Consider the following 24,014-nt stretch of genomic DNA (forward strand, 5'->3'; position numbering starts at 1 on the left):
ATTGGGAGAGTAAAGCTTTTTCCAATCATCACTGACAATATGGTGGATGCCTACTAGTAATGAGAAAGAGGAGGAGGAGGAGAAGGAGAAGAGGGAGAAAGAAGAGGAAGATCAATTCACTGAACCTCCACTATGGGTTAGAAGCAATGCTGAGTACCACCATGCCAATTTTTAAACGTATTTACTAATACAATACTTTCTAGAGAAAGGAACCCACGGGGACACCATTTTACAGATAAGGAAACAAACATTCAGAGAGCTCAGATATGTGTTAAGGTCAGAGACAGGAATAGAGTCTCCAGAACCTATGCCCTTGACCACAAGTGCCACCACTTCTTGTGAGCTGCAAGTAATTAGAGACTTTGGATCAAGTGGCTAAATAAACCTAACCACACAAATTAAGACATGCCAGAGTGAGTGACCAGGGCATTGCATAAACGAGATGTCCATAAAGTCTGCTGCTTTCTAAATCACTTCCCTATGCTTTTGCCCCAGGACATCCCATCACATTTCTTTCCTCTCCCTCTCTGCCCTCAGCTCTTTTGTTCTCTCTCATCCATGAGAGTGGGTCTAGGATTTCCATTTTTCTTTGTCTTCTTTATTCTTTTTTCACTAATATTATACTTCTATTAGTTATCTATGCTTGTATTTACTAAAAAGTCAAAATGTAAGCTCATTTTCTTTAAGCAGCAGTATTGATGTTTTGCCTATTGAACATTTCTTCTTAGGGGTGTTGGTTAAAAGAATCAGCACTAAACAATTAACTCACCATGTCTTTCATACTTAAGTGTCCTCTTTCATGAAATCCTTATCACTAAATAGATGATGATCCACAGAGAAAAACCCAAACTAGAGAAAGACCCTCTAGCCACTATTCCATAAACCAAGCCTCATAAATTTTATCTTTCAAATAATGATAAAATTATTTTTGTTCAATCTATATGTTCACCACTACTCTACTTATTTAATTCCCAAGAGGCTCTCACCTTTTTGCCTGACTTCTTTAACTCAGCGTAATTGTTCTGAGACTTACCTATGTTGTTGAATATAGAAACACTGTAGTTGACTCTTTTTTTTGTTGAATATCTCATTGTATGGATATAGCCAATCAATAAATACAATTTTGTTATATTTTCATTGAATATTTGGTTTGTTTACTTTGGGCTATTACAAATAAAATTGCCATAAGCAACCTATGCACAATTTTTGGTATGAACGTATGCTTTCATTTCTCCTGGGTAAATATTAAATGTACTATGACTGCAGTATATAGAAGGTATGGGGTAGGTATATGTTTAACTTTTTAAGAAACTGCTAAACTGTTTTCAAAAGTGACTGTTCCATGTCACATCCCTAACAGCGATGTGTGTCCAACTCTGTGCAACCCTATGGACTGTAGTCTGTAGTCTGCCAGGTCCCTCTGTCCATGGGATTCTCCAGGCAAGAATACTGGAGTGGGTTGCCATGCCCTCCTCCAGGGGATCTTCCCAACCCAGGGATCGAACCCGCATCTCTTAGGTTCCTTACCACTAGGGAAGCCTGGGAAGCCTCCCCGCTCCCCCCACTCCTGCCCCCAGCCAATAGCAATAGATGAGAGTAAGTTACCCTACCTCTTTAGCCAGGAATTGATATGGCCAGTCTTTTTCATTTTAGTCATTCTAGTAGATATACAGAGGTTTCACACTGGCACTATGATTTGAATTAGCATTTTCCTAAAGATTAATGATATTGAGCATCTTTTCATGTGCTTCTAACAGGTCATTATCTTCTACTATATTCACATTAATTATGCATGTATCTGTAAATTCTGCTAGACTATTCATTAGAAGCACAAAATGCATGATTCTATCAAATTATGCTTTTTAAAAGTCTCAATTTATTATCCCTTCTGCTACATCATTCAGCCACAGCCAAGTCCAATAACAGTGTAGCATTTACCAGAGAAAGAGTCTTCTCCCTGGAAAGGGTGGGTTTCACTCATTTCTGACTTGTAACCAGAGAGAAAATGGGCCTTTCTTGTTCATAAGAAAAACTAAAGGATTAAAAAACTGTGACTGGGTTTCAGGACTTTGGGGAATAAACCCCTACACCCTGCAGTCTTGCACCCATAGTGTGCACTGGGTCAAAATGGACCAGCCTTGCTAGAAAAAGCACTGTCTGGGGCAGCAAGGAATGCTTCTTTTTATCAGTAGCCAACATTTGATGGGATAAACCAAGTCTAGTGTTTAAAAGGAAGGCTCATACAGAAGTTTTAATTCTTTGAACGTTCACCCCAATCTTTGAGTAAATTCTTGGAGTAGTTTTTTTTTTTTTTAATTGAAGGATAATTCCTTTACAGAATTTTGTTGCTTTCTGTCAAACCTCAACACGAATCAGCCATAGGCATACATGCATCCCCTCTCTTTAGAACCTCCCTCCCACCTCCCTCCCCACCTCACCCTTCTAGGTTGATACAGAGCTCCTGGTCTGAGTCTCCTGAGCCATATAGCAAATTCCCATTGGCTATCTATTTTACATAAAAAAATAAATAAATAAACTACCCGGTAAATCCAACTCACTTTCAGAAATGTTAACATTCAAAAGGTATTCTCTCTTTTCTCATGACGTTCCCTAACTGACATGGGTGGGAAAGTAATCATGTGATAATGTCACCCATAATGAAACCCAATCCATGTTATTCAATACCTTCCGTGAGCCCCCAGTAATCACACAGGATGAGATTTAGGGGCCATCTCACGCGAGAATGGTAGCCATTGAACCACTTAAGTTTGGAAAACCAAAGGAGCATCTTCTGGTATCCAACCTTACAGATTAAACTGAATCATACTTTCCAATTCTCGCATCAAAACTTCAGTGCTATTTAAGTCGGACAATTTTAGTGGCCTTTGAGGAGCCTCAGAAGCTCACCATAACTATTTGTACCACAGAATTCTGGTGATTATGAAAACTGTCCGAAGTACATCTGCTAGTAATAGTGTTCAGCCTGAATCCAGCAGAGTTGCTGGATCCTTCTGCTGAAATGATGTAGATCCCTCCCCACTCTGCTAAGGAGTGCCATACTAATTACTTAATTTGCCTTGGCACACAAGAAACGTTTAAAGCCTTAGCCACTCTTACCGGGTGTGGCAAGACATTCAAAAGTGTGCTGAGAGCCTAAGGCAAAATGACTAATGTGATATGAATGCCGGTTAAGTTCTGCACTGCGGTTGTGTAAAAGATAAACCAGTGTGACTCTTCAGTAGAGGCATGAGAAAAAAAAAGAATGCTACAGTAATTATATTTCTTATTTCCAGGGGATACACTCCATTTAGATGCAAAACAAAGTAGAATCTTTCTGAAGAAAAAGCAACTTTTTCCTGGGGAACAGTTCTCTCAAAATTCGAAACCAGGTGGTTGGTTCCCTTAGTAAATCCACTGGAAAAAATATTAGTGTCCTGACCTTCAAAAAATTAATCATGTTCTCAGTCATATGATGACCCTGATATTCTCCAAAATGTCAGTTATAAAATTGCTTGTTGCGTTCTTTCTGTATTGCCCTAACTCAATGAAAGAAGATTTAAATAATTCATCTCTTTCCCCCTTGATACCAAAATAAAATAAGGTTAAAAAAAAAGAAAGGAAGGAAGAACGTAATGGAACATGAGGTTGTAGCACATAACAGTTCCACACTGAATAAAACAGGATTTCTGGGATAGAACAGGTAATACCAGAAGAGCCGAGATCCTAGGTCTTACGTCCTCCATTTTGTAGTTTATTTTTCCTTTTCTCCAGAAGATAGTAACTTAATGCCATACTATGAATCATGTACCCCACGGTATAGCCAACTATAACCTTCCCCCTCCAAATAAAATTTTGGATTCTCTTTTATATGTGGCCTCATTATGGAAGGATTTATTAGAACTGTGATCCTCACCCTATATACTTTAAGATGTAAGCATTGAAAAATTCTTTTCAAAAAAAAGAGTTTAAGCCATTTAAGTAATGTCATGTACCACTCTCACCAAATATGTACCACGGTTACAAAATAAGAGGTAATCGAGTATCACTTTGATACTGCATGACAGTGCAAGAAATGGGCCTCCGACCGAGCCTGCCCCACCTCCCATCCCATGTATACTTTGGCTTTCCTCCTCTATATTAAAAAGAAGGTGCCCAGGTCTGTCTGGCACAATATCATGTATCCAAAGCCCTTATGCAAACACTGTCCTAAACATCCACCTTGCCAATAGCAAGTGGCCACTTTCCAGAGGTTATCCTTATCCTCAGGCCTGCTGGTTATTAGTTATTTTCAAGTCACCTCCCAAGATGGGACTTTCTGGAAGTTATACCTCCTCAGTGCTCTGCAACAGAATGAGGAGGACAGAAGTAATGAAAAGAGTATAAAGTGAAAAGTCACAGACCTAGCTTGAAATTCTTCCGTGGCCCATGGCCATTTATGTAAGGTCTCTGAAAGCTCTTTCCATCTGTAAAATGACCACTTAGGGCTACTGTTAACATTAAGGAGTTAGCAGATGTTCCCGAGTACCACAGTTGCTTCTCAATGAACATTTGTTCTCTTCCCTACTTTATCCTGACATTCTGAAACTTCCCATCCAATAGAAGGGAAGATTGCTTTTGCAAAGCACCAAGAGAAATGATAGGCTTTAAGATGTTGTACACTTAGAACTTCAAAATTCAACTGGGTACTTTGCGTTTGTCCTAAGTCAAGCACGTTGGGTTTTTTGTTTATTTTTTTCTATTTATATGCTTAAAAAAAAAACCTAATAAAAAAAATAAAAGACTTTCTGGACATCAAACAGCTCTTATGAAATAACATTTTCATGATTTAAAAGTGGAGGGAGCAAGAGCATGTGGATTATATTTCTCCTAAAATACATATGTGGGAAAAAATGAAAAAAAAAGCACGTTTGCGGTTTTGTTATACGCAAAGCACTTCAAGATGTTTAGCAAATTCAGAATGCAGCTGTCTTTGTGCACCCCCAATATAAATGGCTGATGATTTTCTATTGAATTCAGAAAACCATAATGCGCTGCCCCTTATTCACCTTGGGGTAGAGAGAACGGATCTTACCCTGCGGTAACTGCCTGCCTTGGGAAATAAAGTGGTGTTCTCAAGGCAATGCTAGGCAGTAAAAACAGTGGGAAGTGAAGAATTGAATGCGACAAAGTTGATATTTTTAAAATATGTCACATTTAGCATAATTGACAGCTAAATTAATTTTGAGTAAAGATTGAAGAATTCAGTCCAGAGGTTTTAAGGTAAACAAAGGTACTGTCTTTTCAAACTACTGGTACATCCTTCAGACACCCCTTACTCAGATAGATGGCCATACATTGAAAGAATTAGAGATGATGCAAGTCATGTGCATGCTCAGTCACTTCGGTAGTATCTGACTCTTTGTGACCCCATGGACTGCAGCCCGCCAGCCTCCTCTGTCCACGGCATTCTCCAGGCGAGAGTACTAGAGTGGGTTGTCATTTCCTTCTCCAGGGGATCGTTCCGATCCAAGGATCGAACTGGCATCTCTTGCATTGCAGGTAGATTCTTTCCCACTGAACCACCAGGGAAGCCCGATGAAAGTCAATGTATCTATATAAATCCATGAACTTTCCAGTCTTGACTCTGCAGCCTGACAAGGGTGCTGTGTTGAAGCTGACATACATGATGAAGACACTATGACATCATTAGTACTTCCTTCAGAACAGGACAACAGAGCTTAATGTATCCTGTGCTGAGGATTATTTTTATCTGCACAGATTCGAAGCTTCTGTTTATGGTACCTCCAAAAGAAAAACAAACAGTGCTGTTTGTGGTTATTCTATTACCCATTTTTATCTTCCCCATTTTTATCTAAGTGAAAGAGAACCCACAGAGAGCTCGCTTGGAAGGACCTGAGATATTTCCCAGATGTCTCTCTTACAATGCATACATGAGGGAAAGAGTAAGTGCAAAAGACTGTCTTTCCTCTGAAAATATCTTACATACACTGAGTAGATTACTCACTGAGACAGAATATCCAAAGACAATAATTATCCTTCTTTTTTTCATACTTTTAACAATAAGTAAGGTATATGATGACAAAGAAGTTGTTCATCAGGAGAAAAGAATTAATCTCACAACTATATCTGACTCTAGAAAGAAAAATAAGTCAAGACTTTCAGATATGAGGATCATACTTGGGGATCAAAAAAAATGTCCCTCAGAGAAAACAAAGCAGATGGCAACTCTACCTTGTTACCAATCCCATCTGTATTATACTCAAAGCTTCGGTTCATGAAGAGATGGTTGTCATGACAATAAGCATTTGAGAAGAGTTCTGGAGAAGCTGATGGATTTAAGAGTGTCTCCTAGCTTCCCAATTTTCCCAACACACACAAAAATCCCATCCCCCTCATCCTCCAAATAAACAATTCTATTACTTCTTGTATTGGCTACAAAACCATATCCTATATTGATGCTATCAAATTTTGCACTCTCTCATGTCAAAATCCTCCTCAGAGGGACAAAACAGCTTTTCACTCTGATACAGCACAGCTTGAACGTAAACTGGTCTTTTATTTTTATTCAGCCAAGCAATTGTATTAACTACAGCTTAATTTTTTTCCCTTCCAAGCTCAGAAAGAAATCAATTTCAGTCTAAATGAGAAAGAGGGGAGGTGGGAGTTGAAGAAATTATTTTCCAGTTTCTGAGAGGAGAAGGCAAAATAAAGAAGGAAAAAAATTAATAAACTATAAAGTACTTAAGACTGTCCTTTGACATGCTTGTCAGACAGACAGAAAGGGCAGCCCTGTGCAGCGATTCTGAGTTCCCTGATAAAGAGCAGGGACTGGCTTCGTTTAAAAGTCAACAAGCACTTGTACCTTGGAACATACATTTTTTTTCCTGTCTACCTCAAAGCAGACCTACAGAAGCATCTCAAATACTATTGTCATCAGTCTGAGTTTTCCGGATAACCGTGGGCTCCCAGTAAACACTACAAATGTCACCAATGCAAAGACCGAGAGGAAAGCAATCTCCTTTTAAGGGCAATTTCCCCAAACAAATGAAAAATGATGATTTCCTCCTACATCCATCCCGATCAAATTCCTTAGTGAAACCCAAATTGACCCTGATCATTGTAGGGGGGTGTTTCCTCATACACATACACACATACACACTTGATTTAAAAGCTAGAGGAACACCTGTTGTTGCCAATTACCCAAGGACATCTAGTTCTAGAATGAATGAATTAGGAGAAAAAAACAAACAAAAAAAAAAGAGGCTTAATCTCCCTTTGCTTTAAATTGGAAGGTTAGAATGGGAGTTTTGCAAGCCCAAATCTTCAAGAAGTAAAAGAACTGCTGAGTATCAATTCACTTAAGAATACCTCTGCTGAGAAATCAGAGGACAAGGTCCAGGGCCCCATAACAAAAAGAGGCAGGGCTGCAAGTCTGGGGATGTGGAGGCCTGAGGGTCTCACAAGCGTGTGGGGGGATTTATTTAGACAGGATTGTTCCCTCTCCTCCGGTCTTCTCAAAGTGCCCACGACCCACATCTTTCCATTATCCTACACAAATTTCAGCCCCAGAGAGAACAAGCAACAAAAAGGGGAAAGAATGGATTTCAGCCTCTTCCAGCCCATATCTGAAGTCAGCCTTTTCCTCCCTGTATCTGAAGTCAATGAACACTGACCTTAGCTACACCAGTGTTGAGAGGCCAAAAGGAGATAGAAAGTCAGAGAATATATTCCTTTCATCCACGGTGGATCCTTTTAGAAGCACAGCCGTTCTTGCCACTCCATTAAATAACCACTCTAAAAATGAAGTGGGTCGCTAAGCAAACCTGAAAGAGAGATTGTCTAAATGCCAGTTACCTTCAAAGCAAGAATGATTCCATGTTTATGCTAACCCAATACAGCCCATGGCGTGGTATTGGGTCTCATCAATAATGTTGACTGCCTAAGGTTTACAACAGGAAAGACAACAATATTTTCCAGTAAAAGTAAAGAGAAGCTGCATTGGTTTTCTAAGGCTGCAATTACAAGGTTCCACAAACTGGGTGGCTTAAAATCACAACACAGAAAACTAGAGTTCTGGAAACGAGAAATTGAAATCAAAGTTGCAGCAGGGCCATGCTCCCTCTGAAGATTCTGGAGCAGCAGTGTTCCAGGCCTTTCTCTCAGCTTCTGGAGTCGCTGGCAATCCTTAGCATTCCTTGGCTTGCAGATGGGTCATTCCATTCTTTCCCCCATCATCACATGATTTTCTCTGTGTGTCTCTGCGTCTTTTCTCTTTTTATAAGGACACCAGTCATATGAGATTAGGGTCCACATTAATCAAGTAGGACTCCATCCTAACTTGATTCCATCTGAAAATACTATTTTCAAACAAAGTCATATTCACAGGTGCTGGGGGTGAGGACTTCAGCGTGTCTTTTGGGGAAGATGCAATTCAACCCACAGCAATAAGAAACTGTAACATTTTACCTCTTACCCGGTCATGCTCAATATTCACCAATTATTTCTCCAATATATATAAGCCTGGCAGGAGGCTGGGTACTGTGGGTACAGAGATGGGACAATGTTATCCTTCTCAAAAAGCTCCTAGTCTACAGGGGAAGCAAAGAAAATGAACATATGCTAATAACAGCAGGTGTCGAGTGCCAAAACATAGGAAAATATCTGAGGCACGGACACTTTAATCTCTTGAGGTTGGAGAGAAGGCTACTCCTTGGGCTACTGCATACACTTTCCCCTCCTCCAAGCACACTCTTCCAAGAACTTCAGTGCTCACATCCTCGAGATTAAGTTCTTATTCCTAGGGTTGCTCTTATCTGTGTGAATGCCTATGCTCTTTAGCATCACTCATCAGAATGGAAACAGATTGAACACGGGGACTATGTCTTGATGACATTTTACCTGCAGTACTTAATGCAGTGCCTGGCTGAGAAAAGGCCCTTAATAAACATTTCTCAAACGAATAGAGGTGGGGTGGGCAGACAAGTCAATGAATGAGATAATGAGTGTAAGTGAACTATCTTCCAGTAGTAGGTGTAGCAATTTGAAGGACTTCCTGTAAGAAGGTATCCAGTATCTCAGGGGAAAGAAGGGGAGCTAGTCTCTGCGGGGAGAAGGAGATGACAAGGTGTTGGAGTAGCAAAGGCAGAGGACTGAAATCATTGCTGTGGAATAGGCAGAAAGCAGAGCGGGAGGATGAGTGAGACAGAGACAGAGACAAAGGGAGAGAGAACATGCTAAGGAGACAAGAAGAATATTTGGAGAATTCAACTGTTAGACCTTCCAATCTCTAAAAATAAGTCTAAATGTGATCATGGATTAAAATAGGAATGTATCTTTCCCTTTAATTGGGAAACTGTCCTTTTGAGTACAGTGTTGCTTCAGTCTTAAAAAGTCTGTAAAATCTTTGCGCAAACCCAACTTTTTAAGGAACAAGCAGTGAAATTTAAATACCCAATCCAATCACTAAAAAAAAAAAAAAAATGCACATTGCACATACAGTATTTTTGGAGTACTTACAAGCATAAATTAGTTACAGAAAAATAAATTTCTTCACTTTTTTGAACATCTACCATGTGTCAAGCACAATATTATGAACAAAAATTTTAATATGTCTTGGTCTCTGACACCAAAGCTAAAAGAAAAGATGGTCCAATTTTTAAAAAGATTGCAATCATTACTATATATAAAATAGATAAACAACAAGGACCCACTAGGAACTATATTCAATATCTTGTAACAATCTATAATGGAAAAGAATCTGAAAAAGAGTATGTATACATATATATGTATAAATATTTATACATAAATATATGAATAAAACTGGATCGCTTTGCTGTTATACACCTGAAACTACAACTTTGTAAATTAACTATATCTCAATTATAAAATGGTCAAAAATAAAATAAAAAAGTAGTATCTAAGATCACATTAGAGGACTGTCCAGGGTTTACTGGACGCAACAGGACTGGCAGCTAATCCATAGCGGGAAGCCTTCCTCATATTTCTGGTTCAGGTCTTGATGGCATACTTGATAAAGGGGAGGCAGACTTACAGAGGGACTAGAGAGGGTGGAACATTCCTGGAAGTGTCCCTGGACCAGACAAGCTAGGGCAGAGAGGAGAGAAAGGTGTGGTCAGAAACGGGGCTGGAGAAGAAAGACAGGGTCACATGGTTGCCACGGAGCTTAGGCTTCACTCTGGTGCAAAGAAGAGCCACTGGAGGATTTTAAAAATAAGAGTATTAACTAGGGTGACTCATTGGGACTTCATTCCGTGAGAATGAACTGAAAGAGATTCACTGAGAAGATATAAAGGATGGTGAATAAAATGAATTTAGCAACTGATGAGATGAAAAGAGGGAGAGAAGGGGCCCAGCATCTCCGGAGGATCTAGATAGTGGAGTTGGCCAGGTGATGGGCAGACAGAAGGAAGAGGAGGTTCTCAGGGGAAGGCAGTAAGCGCCGGGTGGAACATACTTAGTCTAAGCTTCTTAAGGCGCAACCATGTGGAAAAGTCTAGTGGTGGTCAGTTTGTCAGTCGTGTCTGGCTCTATGTGGCCCCATGGACTGTAGCCTGCCAGGCTACTCTGTCTATGAGGTTTCTCAGGCAAGAATCCTGGAGCGGGTTGCCATTTCCTCCTCCAGGGGATCTTCCTGACTCAGGGATTGAACTCTGGTCTCCTGCATCACCTGCATTGCAGGCAGATTCTTTACTGCTGAGCCACCAGGAAAGGATCAAGTCTAGCAGATTGCTGAAATAAGTGTCTGAGGCCGAGAAGCCTAGTGCAGCCCGAAATCATAAATTTGGGTTTTATTAAGAAGTAGATGAGAATTGAAATCATGTGATTGATAGTATCGATTAGAAAGGATGTGCAGAGAAAAGGACACCAAGATGCCATGAAAAATGCCAGTGCATCAAAAAGATAGCTGTTTGTTCCCCCATACTGAAAACAATGACCTGATAACTTTAAAAAAGAAAATAAAAATCAGCATGGGACTGGCATATGCTTTCTTTTCTTTGTACTCATTATGTCTGAAGTTGTTAAACAGATGTCCAAAAAGGGAAAAATAAACATCTGTTATTTACTGATTCCGGGGGAAAAAAAAAAAAAACTCTGGCCACGCTTGTGACTTTTTATCAAAATACTTTCAATAATAAGAATTCGAAAGTGGCATAAAATACACTGCTGCCTGGTCATTGCTGGCTGAGAAGCAACACTTCCATCCACTTTCTCACATTAGGAGATGAGCATGAAAAGATCACATGTGCTCTTTTTCTTTAATCCCAAGGGAATCCTGAGGGCAGACAGGGTCCCAGCCTCAAGGAGCCCCTGCAGCTGTGTTCTCCCTCCCCACGGACCCTGGGAAAGTCCACTCAGACTGCAAATGCAGCCCCAGCCTATGCGATGCTGTCACCTCACGCCTCCCAGCAGACCCTGCACCAGCTTCCTCTTTGGGGACAAGAGAGATGGTCTGACTGCACTGAGGGGGCCTCCAGCCTTGGAAATGTCTACTGCTCGTCCCAGAGGGGAGCAGGCAGAGCCGATGGGGTGGGTTTTTTCTTACAAACCTGGCAACCAAGGTATCAACCTGGAATGACGTTTGAGGAAAAGGAAACTCAAAATTGCTTTGTCTATTTTGAATTCTTGGAACTAAACATATTCTGAACATAACTATTTCTTCTTCTTGTGGAGACTATTGTTGTTTAGTTGCTAAGTCATGTCCGACTCTTTTGCGACCCCATGGACTGCAGCCTGCCAGGCTCCTCTCTCTGTCCATGGGGTTGAACCTGAGTCTCCTGCATTGCAGGCAGATTCTTTACCACTGAGCCAGCTGGGAAGCACTTTTATGGAGAAGTTGTCTTTAGTTTTACAAATTAAAATTCAAGAGAATATCCACACCCACTAAGTCTGGATTAGTCAGATGTCCAATCTATAACCCCCTGTCATAAACCCAAAGGAAAGGATTTTTTTTCCCTTTTCTCTTCTTACCACCTATGAAGTAGTTAGGGTATCCTCCAGGCTATAATGGGCTAAAACTCTTCATCATGCTTTCAACTGCTGCTGGTGTCAAGATCAGCTTCTCAAATCAGTCTCCAATCCACAAAGAAGAGTTGAGCCAGAACTGGACAAGGGCATGAAGTGGCTCTTTTGATTCCAAGAAATTGTGTTTATCATCATAAACATGGATAACACTCCACAAGGAAAATATAATCTGTCTTCAAGACTATAAAGTCTCTTGTTCTAACTGTTCCAGATGACAGAGAAAATCATGGGATCACTAAAAAATCCAAAACCACTCCTCCATACCTTTCCCTCCCCATCATACACAAACCAATGGGACATGCGCCAAATTAGAGGTAAGGTTCATGACTATTTAGTGAGGCAGAGGAGTAGAAATGCTTTCTTGGATTCACAGACATACAGATACCATCACTGAAAATGATATATCATTCTCTCTCTTGATGACAGACTAGTGAAGGTCCTAGAAGAGAATGAGCTTATTCCAGGAAATTGCTCATTGGACTCTGGTTTGCTCAGGCAATGACAGAACGAAGAAAAGTATAAGCAGAATTACTAATATTCTGCAGGATTATTTAATTATGTTTCATATTTATACAAAGGAAAAAAATATCTGTTGGCTACTTTCTTAGAGGTCTGTGTTTTTCAATAGGAATTTTTACTTTTCCAACGCAGAATTAGAACTATGAAGATGCAATGTGAGATGGGGGGTCGGGGGTGGCAATAGGCTTTGTTGAACTCAACTTTGCCACTTCCTAGCAATGTGACTTTGGGTGAATTATTTCACCCCTAATGCCTAGCATAATGTCTGCTTTTAATGTATTGTTTCAATAACTGAATTGCTCTGGGCTTCAGTTAACTCACCTAGAAAATGGGAATGATACTATCCCTACAGTATGTTGTGGTTAAAACTAAAAAAATTGACATTGTCTGGAAAATACTAGCAGTTGACAAATAAATAGTAGCTATCATTGCTTTGGTTCCTTTTGAATGATAAAAAATATGCCACAAATATTATGACATATTTTCTTTTTACACCATGCCCACGAGTTCCATCATCTAAATGTGTAGGTTGAAATACATTTATGACAGGATTCTTAAACATTTTGCTCAATTTAGAAGTCTGATAAAGTCCATGGACTCTTCTCAGAATAGAGTTCTAAATACATAAAAGAAAATATTTTAAAAATCACAAAATAAAACCCATTATACTGAAATTAGGCTTCCCAAGTGGCTCGATGGTAAAGAATTTGCCTATCAGTGCAGGAGAAGTGGGTTTGATCCCTGGGTCAGGAAGATCCCCTGGAGAAGGAAATGGTAGCCCACTTCGGTATTCTTGCCTGGGAAATCCCATGGACAGAGAAGCCTGGCAGGCTACAGTCCATGGGGTCACAAAGAGTCAGACAAGACTTAAGGACTAAACAATGAAACAAGACTGACATTCAGTTCTTTTTAAAGAACTCTGTGTTTCCATGGACCCTGGGTTAAGAACCCCTGGTAGGGGAGTGACAGCAGCCAGCGACTTCCCAGATACACAGAGGCTGCTGATAATTTCAAGCATATCGCATAACGGCAGGGAAGTTCTCTTTCGTCCCCTACTTTCCTTGGAATGCTCTCAAAACATTATTGAAGAGCAAGAATATTATAAACTATTGGAATGCTTTGTGCATAAGAGACAAAGAGATGAGGGAAAAAGTTATAATACAGATCTTGTTGTTTAGTCGCTAAGTCATGTCTGACTCTTTTGCAACCCCATGGACTGTAGCCTACCAAGCGCCTCCGTCCATATGGGTCTATTAAAACAAACAAACAAACAAATGAACTGCTACTTAAGAGCATTACAGGAATTGGCCTTAATGACTCATGTTCAGTGACGCCCTTCATAAGGTATTAATACTAAGGGAAACCAATTATACCCTTACTTAACTAAAGAATGTCTGTGAAAAATTTATCAGGATTTGAAGAGTACAGGCAAATGGCAGGTCTTAAAATAAAGATGTAGTTTAATGAATTATAAAATGACTTTGAGATATCAAAAAGCACATTCTATTTACTTCTAAGAGAGTAAAATCGACCATGAAGTTATACACGAAATAGGCAAAACCTGAAAAATACATGCTCTTCAACTTTCATATCTCTTATAAAGACATCTCAGATGTGTGAGCTTTTCTCCAAATGTAACTGGCCAGCTGAGAACTGGTCAGGAGAACAGGACCACCCACTTGGTCATTAACTTTGACACAACCATTATAAGGGGTGGCCAGGACAAATGAGGTAAGAAATGGTCACCCAGTCCACTTTGAAGAACTTCTAATATTCTGTCCAAGGCATCTTAGACACCAATAAAATTCAAATTTTAGGACTAGAAACGGAGAGTGAGGCCAGATCATTTGAAAGACATGCAGGTGTGTGATAGGATTCTGCTTGAAATACTAGGAGAATGTGAAGAATACCTAAACTTCAGAATGTGAGCTGGCAGGAAGAAAATAGTTCTTAGTCATAAAAACATGAAGACAAAAAAACAGTTCTCAGTCTTAGGAGAACTGATTATATTTGGCTAAGTGGACCAATGATGTCATCTTTATCTGAAGTTTGCAAAACTGTGCGTGATTAATGACATGCCTTCAGAAAAATGGAACTGATTTTCATTTTATATCAGGTTTTTTATCCTTTCTGTCAGCCTTTGCCCAGTTTTAGAAGATACCACCCCTGTAATGGATGAACTTACTGGAGAGGAAGATGCAGGCTCACTCATCTTTGTTTTCCCCAAAAGAACCCAGAACAGTACTTTTCACAAAACTAACATTGAAAAAGATTCTGCGTAAATGTTTGCAAGGGTCTTGTTGCTGTTGTTTGGTCACTAAATCATGTCCAACTCTTTGCAGCCCCATAGACTGCAGCCTACCAGGCTCCTCTGTCCATGGGATTTCCCAGGCAAGAATATTGGAATGGGTTGCCATTTCCTTTTCTAGGAGATCTTCCCAACCCAGGGATTGAACTCACATCTTCTGCATTGGCAGGTGGATTCTTTACAACTGAGCCACCAGGGAATTCCCCTTGCAAGGGTCTACGAATCAATTAAAAAACATAATGCTGATTTCATTGGCAACTATAATATCCTAACGGTAGACTCTCTCGGGCTAGGCCTCATTATCTTTGTGGCTACATGTAAATAGCATGTTTACACATTCAATTTACCTAGTCATTTACTACCTCCCTTTTGGAATGATTCAGAGAAATAACAACGAGAAAAAGAATAGTCTTAACCACACAGAAAATATGAAAGCAATACATCTGAGCAAATAATCTTCCTAACAACAAAATCCTAGCAAATACCAAGGAGGGCTGGGATCCCCTCAGCACTTCCAGAAGACTTCAGGAACACCTCCAAGTGCCCTTTCCCTCCCCCCTGGCTTTCAGTGGCCTGTTTGTTAATCTTTTCAGGATGGTGGTGGCATCTCTAAAGTTTTTCCGTTCCCTTTGCTTTCATTTCTATGTTTTTCTCTTCTGCTACTCCATCTAATAGACTTTTAGCAAAGTGAGCTCGATTTGAATTTTGAACTCTAACAAAAATTTCAAATACTTTTGCCCTACTAAAAGCACAGTCAGTGTCAAGAAAGAGGCAGACAGTGGAATGACAGTTTGTTGAGAAATAACTTAAATTCCTGGATCAATCAGCTTCCAGCAATCATAGTTATTCTGGACATTACTTCTCAGGGGACATTTTTCTTGTGATTCATCAGTATTAGAGCTTGTAATGGGTTATACTTGTCCACTTCAAGTTCTTACAAGCTACAGTGTTAACCCTCTGGGATTCTTTATCTCCTCTGTCTCCTTGTGCAACCCTGGGACTGGGACTGAAAAGAAGAAAACAACTTTTTTTTTGGATCAAAGTGTAAAAGCATTCTAAGTTTCCTAAGGTTATTACCAAAAAATGATTGTGGAATTTGAGCACAACAGTTTGGGCTTACAGACATTTGATGTCTCAGTTTCTATTTCGTGAATGGGCTACCACAGATCTTTTCATGTACTAGTTGATTGGTAAATTATATGTTAATTGAATGGGCAAAAAATAAATGAGTATATAATGAGAAAACTAAGGAGCCAAATATATATTAATACTGATTTTCCCCAAAGAATGATCAAATCTAGTCATATTAATTAAGGTTGGGCAAAACAATCAACAGGGAGATGCTCTTCAAATTGTCTTCTTGCTTTTTTATTTTAACATTTTGCTCTTCCTGTGGCCAGGATGAGGAAGGGCATTTGGGTAGGAAGAAAATAGCACCTGCTTATGAAAGATAATTTGTCCCATTTTGTCAGCTGGGATCAGGTATTAGAATAAATACCCTCAGATGAGCTGAAAACCTTGTCACTCCAATCTCCTTTGTCTTTACTAAGGTGACAGTGGCTTCCCACCTGTTTAAGATGATTCAAAGGATCAGCTTCTCTGTACCTTACTCCAACTGTGACACTTATGAGATTTGTTCACGAAAACCAATACAACAAATGTGATTCCCCCAAATATTCATTGATGATCTGTTAAGTTCAAGGCATGTATTAGGGACTGAAATTAGTGCACTTTAATTTATTTTGCATATTGGATTAGACCCCAACGTTCTAATTTTGCCTCTATGGACATGTTTATTATTCAACTGTTAGGAAGTAAATGATCTATAAGGAGTTATATATACAACAAGGTCTCATAGGGTCAGAATGGGGCACTGCAAAGACTTGGCACCCAATCCTGAGGCACAACCTACAAGTTTAAAGCATTTTGAGGAGAGGAAAAGCAATGCAGAAGGGGTGTAATAAGGCAGAGGGGGTTGGTGCAGACCATCAGACATGATGGAGACGTAAATGAGAACATGATGACACAAAAGAAGACAGTGGGGCAGAAGAAGCAACATGGAAACCACACACACAGAGACTTTCCTGAGCATGAGTGTAACACATTGAGATGACAGGGAGGTGGCTGCTCTGGCTAAAGCAGGGGGTGTGTGCTGAGAGGAGGAAGCATTTGTCCAGGGGAGTGCAGTCAAACTGAGAAGCATCTCAGTACTGTGCAGAGAAATTTTAATGCGATTCTGTGGTAACCACAGTGGTAACCACGGCCGGCAGTCATGATGTCCTCCTCTTTGATGGACAAGAACATTGGTTCAAGCATACTGTAAGGACTCATATGATGAGCTGTTTATGAGAAGATATTACTATTCTTGATAGACAATGTCTGTCCTCAGAGGAAACTTCAGTAGAGTAGATAATATTCAGTGTGACTCAGGTGTGAGCCCTTAAGAGTGTGACCTCTGGAATATTGACTCATGAACTTCATAGTGGAGAAACTTTGAGAAAGCTACCTAACTTTTCCATGCCTCGGTTTCTTCACCTGAAAAGAAGAGAATAAAAATAAAAATAAAAAAGCGTTTTTTTTTTATTAAAACGTTTTTGCTCATAGCGTTACCATGATGAGCAAACAAGCCAAAAAATAGAAAGTGCTTAAATAATGCCCGCTGTCTGGCAACCATTCATTAAGTGGGAGCTTATTAATAATCACAGTACTTACTAGGATTCAAGGTCAGAGAATCAGTCTGCCATGTAAGGAATTTTGTTGCGAAGGTATTCAGTTTCCCCTACAAATCTTGCCAGCTAGGTGAAATAAATCCAGTAAAGCGTATGGATGATTCAGTTTGCGAAGGTTTGACCAAAAAAATTAACTTAAGAACACAATATATTTAGAATTTCAATGCTGAACTTCAAAATGCTCTCATCAAATAATAGACATACATTTTAAATCATAATCTTACATCATTTTCCATTTGAAATTGTCTCTTAATTATGAGCTTATGCACCTAGAAAAGTTGTGTACAATTCTCTTTGCTATCTCCTAGGTGCCTTCTGGCACATAAGTGCTCAATAAATGCTGGATGAATGGGTGGATGGATGGATGATAGATGGTCAGAAGGAAGAAAGACAAGCAGTTGGGCTGATCAGTAAGGTAAGAGTTATTTGCTTTTCCAGCATGGGAAGTCAAAAACCCTTTGACAGACTCAGGAGTTAGGTATCTAGAGCAAACACCCCTGCTACTAAAGGCTAATTTTCACGCAGATGTTGACCTGGAGAACACAGAAGTTGACACATGAGCCCACTGAGGCTTCTGAGTGTGCGCCCATCTGTGCCTTCTCTACTTGTGAATCCCCTCAACAAGATCCCATGCTGGAGTTTGTGAAACGCTGAGGATATGTGAGGGCATGTGAAAGGCCTAAAGATTTCTTCTTTGCATCTGGGAAAATGACACTATTTAAATAACATTTTTAAAGATTCATTTTAAGTCAAGGTAAGAAACCTGCCTTGGAAAGTAAATTGATCCTTTCAATGACAAATTCTCAAATAAATGCACCCTAAGCAAGAAATGGGCAGGCTTAATGAATCTGTCTCTCTACTGTTCTCTCTCTTGCCTCTTCCTCAATGAGCACCTCTCTCCTGGTTACAAAGATTTTTTTTTTAAATATGATTTAGTAAGCTTTCCACTACTGATCACAACATACCTTACTGCATAAAGAGAAAGCAAGAAAGCCTCTTTACTTATTTTGACATAGTTTCCTGGACTCACTTTTGATGGAGGGCTTTTGAAGCTGCTTGTTGTCACACATGAAATAATAAGTGGGATGGAGTTTAAAACCCACAGGTCCTGGATCAGCAGCTGGAGGAGTGTGTTAGGACTTTAGTGGGCTCTTATGCTTTGCTTTCACTTTATTGGGAGGACTATTTTCCATCTTAATTTAACAATTTTTTATTGAGTATATATGTGCCTAGGATTTCTTGCGGGCTTCTTAGGTCGCACTAGTAATGAAGAATCCTCCTGCCAGTGCAGGAGACAATGAGACATGGGTTTGATCCCTGGGTCTTGAAGATCCCCTAGAGGAGGGCATGGCAACCCACTCCAGTATTCTTGCCTGGAGAATCCCATGGACAGAGGAGCCTGGCAGGCTACAGTCCATGGGGTCACAAAGAGTCAGACACAACTGAAGCAACTTAGCACAACACACACACACACACACACACACACACACACACACACACACACACACACACACACACACACAGGGTTTCTGGTGCTCACCAGGAAATAAAAAGGAGACCAGAGATTATATTTGAAGATTCATATATAAATATAAGCATATTCTTTAAAACTATCTGAAGTTGGAGTCTTTAATTGTATTGACCTCACAATTAGACCCAAGTAGCAAGCAAGGAGGACTTCCCTGGTAGTTTAGCTGGTAAAGAATCCACCTGCAATGCAGGAGAGCCCAGTTCGATTCCAGAGTCAGGAAGATACCTTAGAGAAGGGATAGGCTACCCATTCCAGTATTCTTGGGCTTTTCTGGTGGCTCAGATGGTAAAGAATCCTCCTGCAGTGTGGGAGACCTGGGTTTGATCCCTAGATTGGGAAGATCCCCTGGAGGAGGGCATGGCAATCCACTCCAGCATTCTTGCCTGGAGAATCCCCATGGACAGAGCAGCCTGGTGGACCACAGTCCATGAGGTCACAAAGAGTCGGACAGGACAGAGTGACTCAGCACAGCACGACAAGCAAAGAAGATGGTTATTTATTTCCATTCTTCACATTATTTGGGGAAAGAACTATTATATGCATTTATGAGACACCCAAGTAACAAAGAAATAGATGCTTAAAAGACAGATATGGTATAGTTTTTGTAATTTATACTAATAATCCAAGAGCCTATTAAAATGATAATGATATACAGGGGGGACACATTCTTAAAAGTGCTGCCAACTGGAGGAATACAACATTAACCAACCAAACACTTTTCACAGAATTCCTGGAAGACAGATGATTGATGGGTAAAATGAGATGAAGCAGGGTAATAGAAGCCTAGCAGAGATCTGAAATTCTAGGGCCGCTGCTCACAACAAAGCCCATCAGTACCTAGGTCAAAGGACGAGAAACAATCCGCGAGGAAATGTAAGTGATCTTCCTGGAAAAGGTCAAGGCTTCCAGAATGAGAATCCTTCCCTGTAGGGAAGATGGGCAGGCAGCAACTCTGACCTGTCTTCTTCCTGAACTATCTTCTAGACAAAATAAACCCAAGAGCAGGCATATAACACACACACAAGCACATGCACACACACTTGTGCGTGAAACAAAAATTGATGGGTGGAGAAAGGGGAAGGGAGAAGGAATAGAACAAATGATGTATATCCTTAATCTTCCACAGCAGGAAGCCAGAACTTTCTGTTTGCTCTGAGAGACACAAGCAAATCATTTAAAATACAGCCATAACCCCTGGTGCTCAGATAGTAAAGAATCTGCCTGCAATGCATGAGACCTGAGTTCGATCCTGGGTTGGGAAGATACCCTGGAGGGGAAAATAGCAAAGCAACTCCAGTATTCTTGCCTGGAGAATTCCATGGACAGAGGAGTGTGGTGGGCTATAGTACATGGGGTCACAAAGAGACAGGATTGAGCAACTGACACTTTCATAGCTGCCAGGAGAACTGATGAATTAATGAAGGAGTGAAGAAAAGGTGGGAAGGGACTCTTACATTTCTAAAATGTAATACCCACATGCACTTTAATTTTTTGACTTTTACACTATACCTAACGAGGTTTTCAAAAATAGAGTTTCTAAAAATAACTACTTAGCCCATGAAATGTGTAACTTACCTATTTAAAATCACTTTTAATCATAGAAACAATACTTGAAAATAGTAGCCACTCAGTGCTCAAATTATTACAACCAACAGTGGACAATAGGTTCTGAATCCAACTGCCTGCTCAAACATGGCTGGAGCTTAGCCACAGAGGTCAAAAATCACTTTGTGTAAAAAACTTTGCATTTGTACACACAGATGCTATAATTGCTCTCTTTAGCCTAGCTTTCAATGCCAGAATCGATAACCAAATTTGCTACTTCTAGTGTTTTGGTCCCAAATTGAATTCTACTTAGATATTTTAATTTCTCACAGTTGGTTTTGAATGTCATCTCAGCCCATATTTCTCAGAATATAAGAGAGTTCTATTACTGATGGGAAGTAGCCTTATTAAAGACATCCAATAGGAAAAAAATAAAGACATCCAATGAGAAAATAGACATATGGATTAGATTTTAGGAAAAGCTTCCTGTAACCAGAAGGATTATGAGATACTAAAAAACATAATCAGGGATGCCATGGAAGTCTCCTTTACTGAATATTCTAAGGAGTAGACAATTATCTTGTAGAAAACAATTTTTCTTGAGAATCTTTCTAGAATTACCAAGCTGTTTCTTGTCTGTTTTGCTGGTGTCTTTGTTTGTTTTGCCTAATGTTCAAGGAGAGTTGGTGAAGACAAAGCAACAAGGCAAAATCTACACAGTCAACTGGATAGAAATTTGCAAATTTGAGAGCTGACTTGATCCATACTAAGGACTCAGAATTGCAAAATTAAGTAACGTGTTGATGACTCTATGAGTGTCTTCACTAGCAGCAGAAATGATTCATTTGAATCTAAGTCATCTTCTGTTTGCCTCAGGGACAGGTCCAATATCCATCCCAGACAGCTAACAGAACAGCAACCACTCCCACCACTGCCCAGGTATTAAAAGAGCCAAAGACAGGAACGAGATTTAGCTCAACCCAACAGCTGACAGTTGAAATACCAACAAGCAAATGACTACTAGAGTTAGATGCCACAGGAAACCTTCAGTACAGGCCATGCCAATCACAAGCAATAATAAAACAACAACAAAACAGCTTTTTTCACTAGAAATGAATAACCAAAGTAAATTTGCTTACAGCTCGAAAAAGTCCTATTCACAAGAATCTTTTGAAGGTGACAAGCTAGAAATCCGAGCTACAGAGGCTAGGCATTTTGGCACACCCAAAATGACACTTACATCTCTCTCTCTCTCTCTCTGAAAAACAGGCCCATGAATCATAGTTAGACTCTAAGCTCCTTAAGCTCAAGGGCCATGTCTAGCTAACTGAAGCCCCAACACCTAGCCCCTGCATCTCACATGTGTGTTCAATGACTCGCTGTTAAACGATTAAATGAGTCTACTGTTGCTACTTCACACGCTTCCAAGAGATCAGATGGAAGTGTTTTCCCTCCTCCTTTCTCCTTAGTAAGTTTCTATTGGGTTTTCAAGATCCACTTCACGGATTCCTTCTTTAACTCCTTAGAGCTCTCTGCTCATGCCTCTGCTATAGTACTTATCTTACTGAGTTGTCATTCTTGAACTGCACTACCGACTATGATAGCCACTGGCCCCCTAAGCTGTTGAGCCCTTAAAGTGTGGTTAGTGTGAATAAGGACCAGAATTTTTAACTTAATCTTGATTGGGTTAAATTTTAAAACTGATGCTCAATTCAGTTTGCAAAAACCTCTTGTTTGGATCTACTTGGGATGTAAATCTACTTTTTTCCACCCTAAAGTTTATGAAATCTAAATAGAGATTCAAATACCCTCAATGAAAAGTTACCATCTATGCTAAAAGTGTAAAATACAAAGCATATTTCAAATATAAAACAAAGAATGCAAACTGGCTGATTCATAATATTTTATACTAATGACACTTTGAAAAGCTAGTATTTTGGACATACTGAATTAAATAAAGGTTTCCCAGGTTGCGCTGGTGGTAAAGAACCCATCTGTCAATACAGAAGACTCAATTCATGGGTCAGGAAGATTCCCTGGAGGATGGCATGGTAACCCACGCCAGTATTCTTGCCTGGAGAACCCAATGGACAGAGAAGCCTGGTGGGCTATGATTCATGGGGTTGCAAAGAGTTGGACATGACTGAATATTTTGGACATACCAAATTAAATAAAAGCTATCATTGAAATTAATTTCCTTGATTCCTTTTCACCTTTTTAATGTGGCTACTAGAAAAATTTAAGTTACATATGTGGCCTAGGTTACATTTCTATTGGATAAGCATTGCTCTAGACTATCTATGAACACTTCCTAAATGCTATTTACTAAGATAAGCATTTTATATGGTTAAACCTGTTTTACCAGTAAAGAAACAGAGGCTCCTAAATAAAAGTCATGTAACATCCCCTGGAGCAAAGTTAGAGTGGGATTTGACCCAGGTCTCCACGGCTTCTGAGTTCCAGCCCTCACCTGCTCTTTGTTTCTGGTGTGTACATGTTCAGTTCAGTTCAGTTGCTCAGTTGTGTCCGACTCTTTGTGACCCCATGAACCGCAGCATGCCAGGCCTCCCTATCTATCACCAACTCCTGGAGTCCACTGAGTTGGTGATGCCATCCAGCCATCTCATCCTCTGTCGTCCCCTTCTCCTTCTGCCCTCAATCTTTCCCAGCATCAGGGTCTTTTCAAATGAGTCAGCTCTTTGCATCAGGTGGTCAAAGTGTTGGAGTTTCAGCTTCAGCATCAGTCCTTCCAATGAATACCCAGTACATGTTAGCCTGCCCATTAAGCTGTGAGGTCTTTCAGAGCACAGAACCTGCCTTAATTGTATTTCTGTCTTCCTCAATTTGTACACAGCGGGCAACCAGTGAATGCTTGTTGACTGAATGAAACACAAAGTGAATGAATTAAACGGGATTATCTATGTAAATATATTAGTATCATATGAAAAGAATCTACATAATGTTAAACTCAAATTTAACAATATGTAGAGGATGAAGACACATCTGATTTGCCTGGAAACACTGAAGAACTTCTTAGTTTTGATGTTTACATTTGACCAAAGACATACAATCCTTTTGAGGAAAACATGTTCATTATGAACATGAAAGGTTTAGCCTAATGACAGATGGATAAACTGTTGAGAAGGCAAGTTGGGCAAAGGTCTACCAAGAAAGCAAGAGACACTAAAAGTTTTCACACATCTGAATTGTTAAGTTCAATATAGTTGAACCTGCTCAAGCTAGAGCAGCAATAACTTTATGTGAACAGAACTGTATACTCTTAGGTTTATATTTCACAACAGACTTTTAAATAAACATTTGACACATATTTCTCAAGTTC

General features: G+C 39.8%; 1 protein-coding gene across 3 annotated transcripts in view; it reads right to left on the reverse strand.

Annotated features, from left to right (window-relative positions):
- The window catches only part of ESR1 (estrogen receptor 1), a 270,964-nt gene that overhangs the window by 71,661 nt on the left and 175,289 nt on the right, over positions 1-24,014 (reverse strand). The gene's annotated exons all lie outside the window — the stretch shown is intronic.

The sequence above is a fragment of the Muntiacus reevesi genome, chromosome 3 (assembly GCF_963930625.1).
Source record: "Muntiacus reevesi chromosome 3, mMunRee1.1, whole genome shotgun sequence".
Lineage (NCBI taxonomy): Eukaryota > Metazoa > Chordata > Mammalia > Artiodactyla > Cervidae > Muntiacus > Muntiacus reevesi.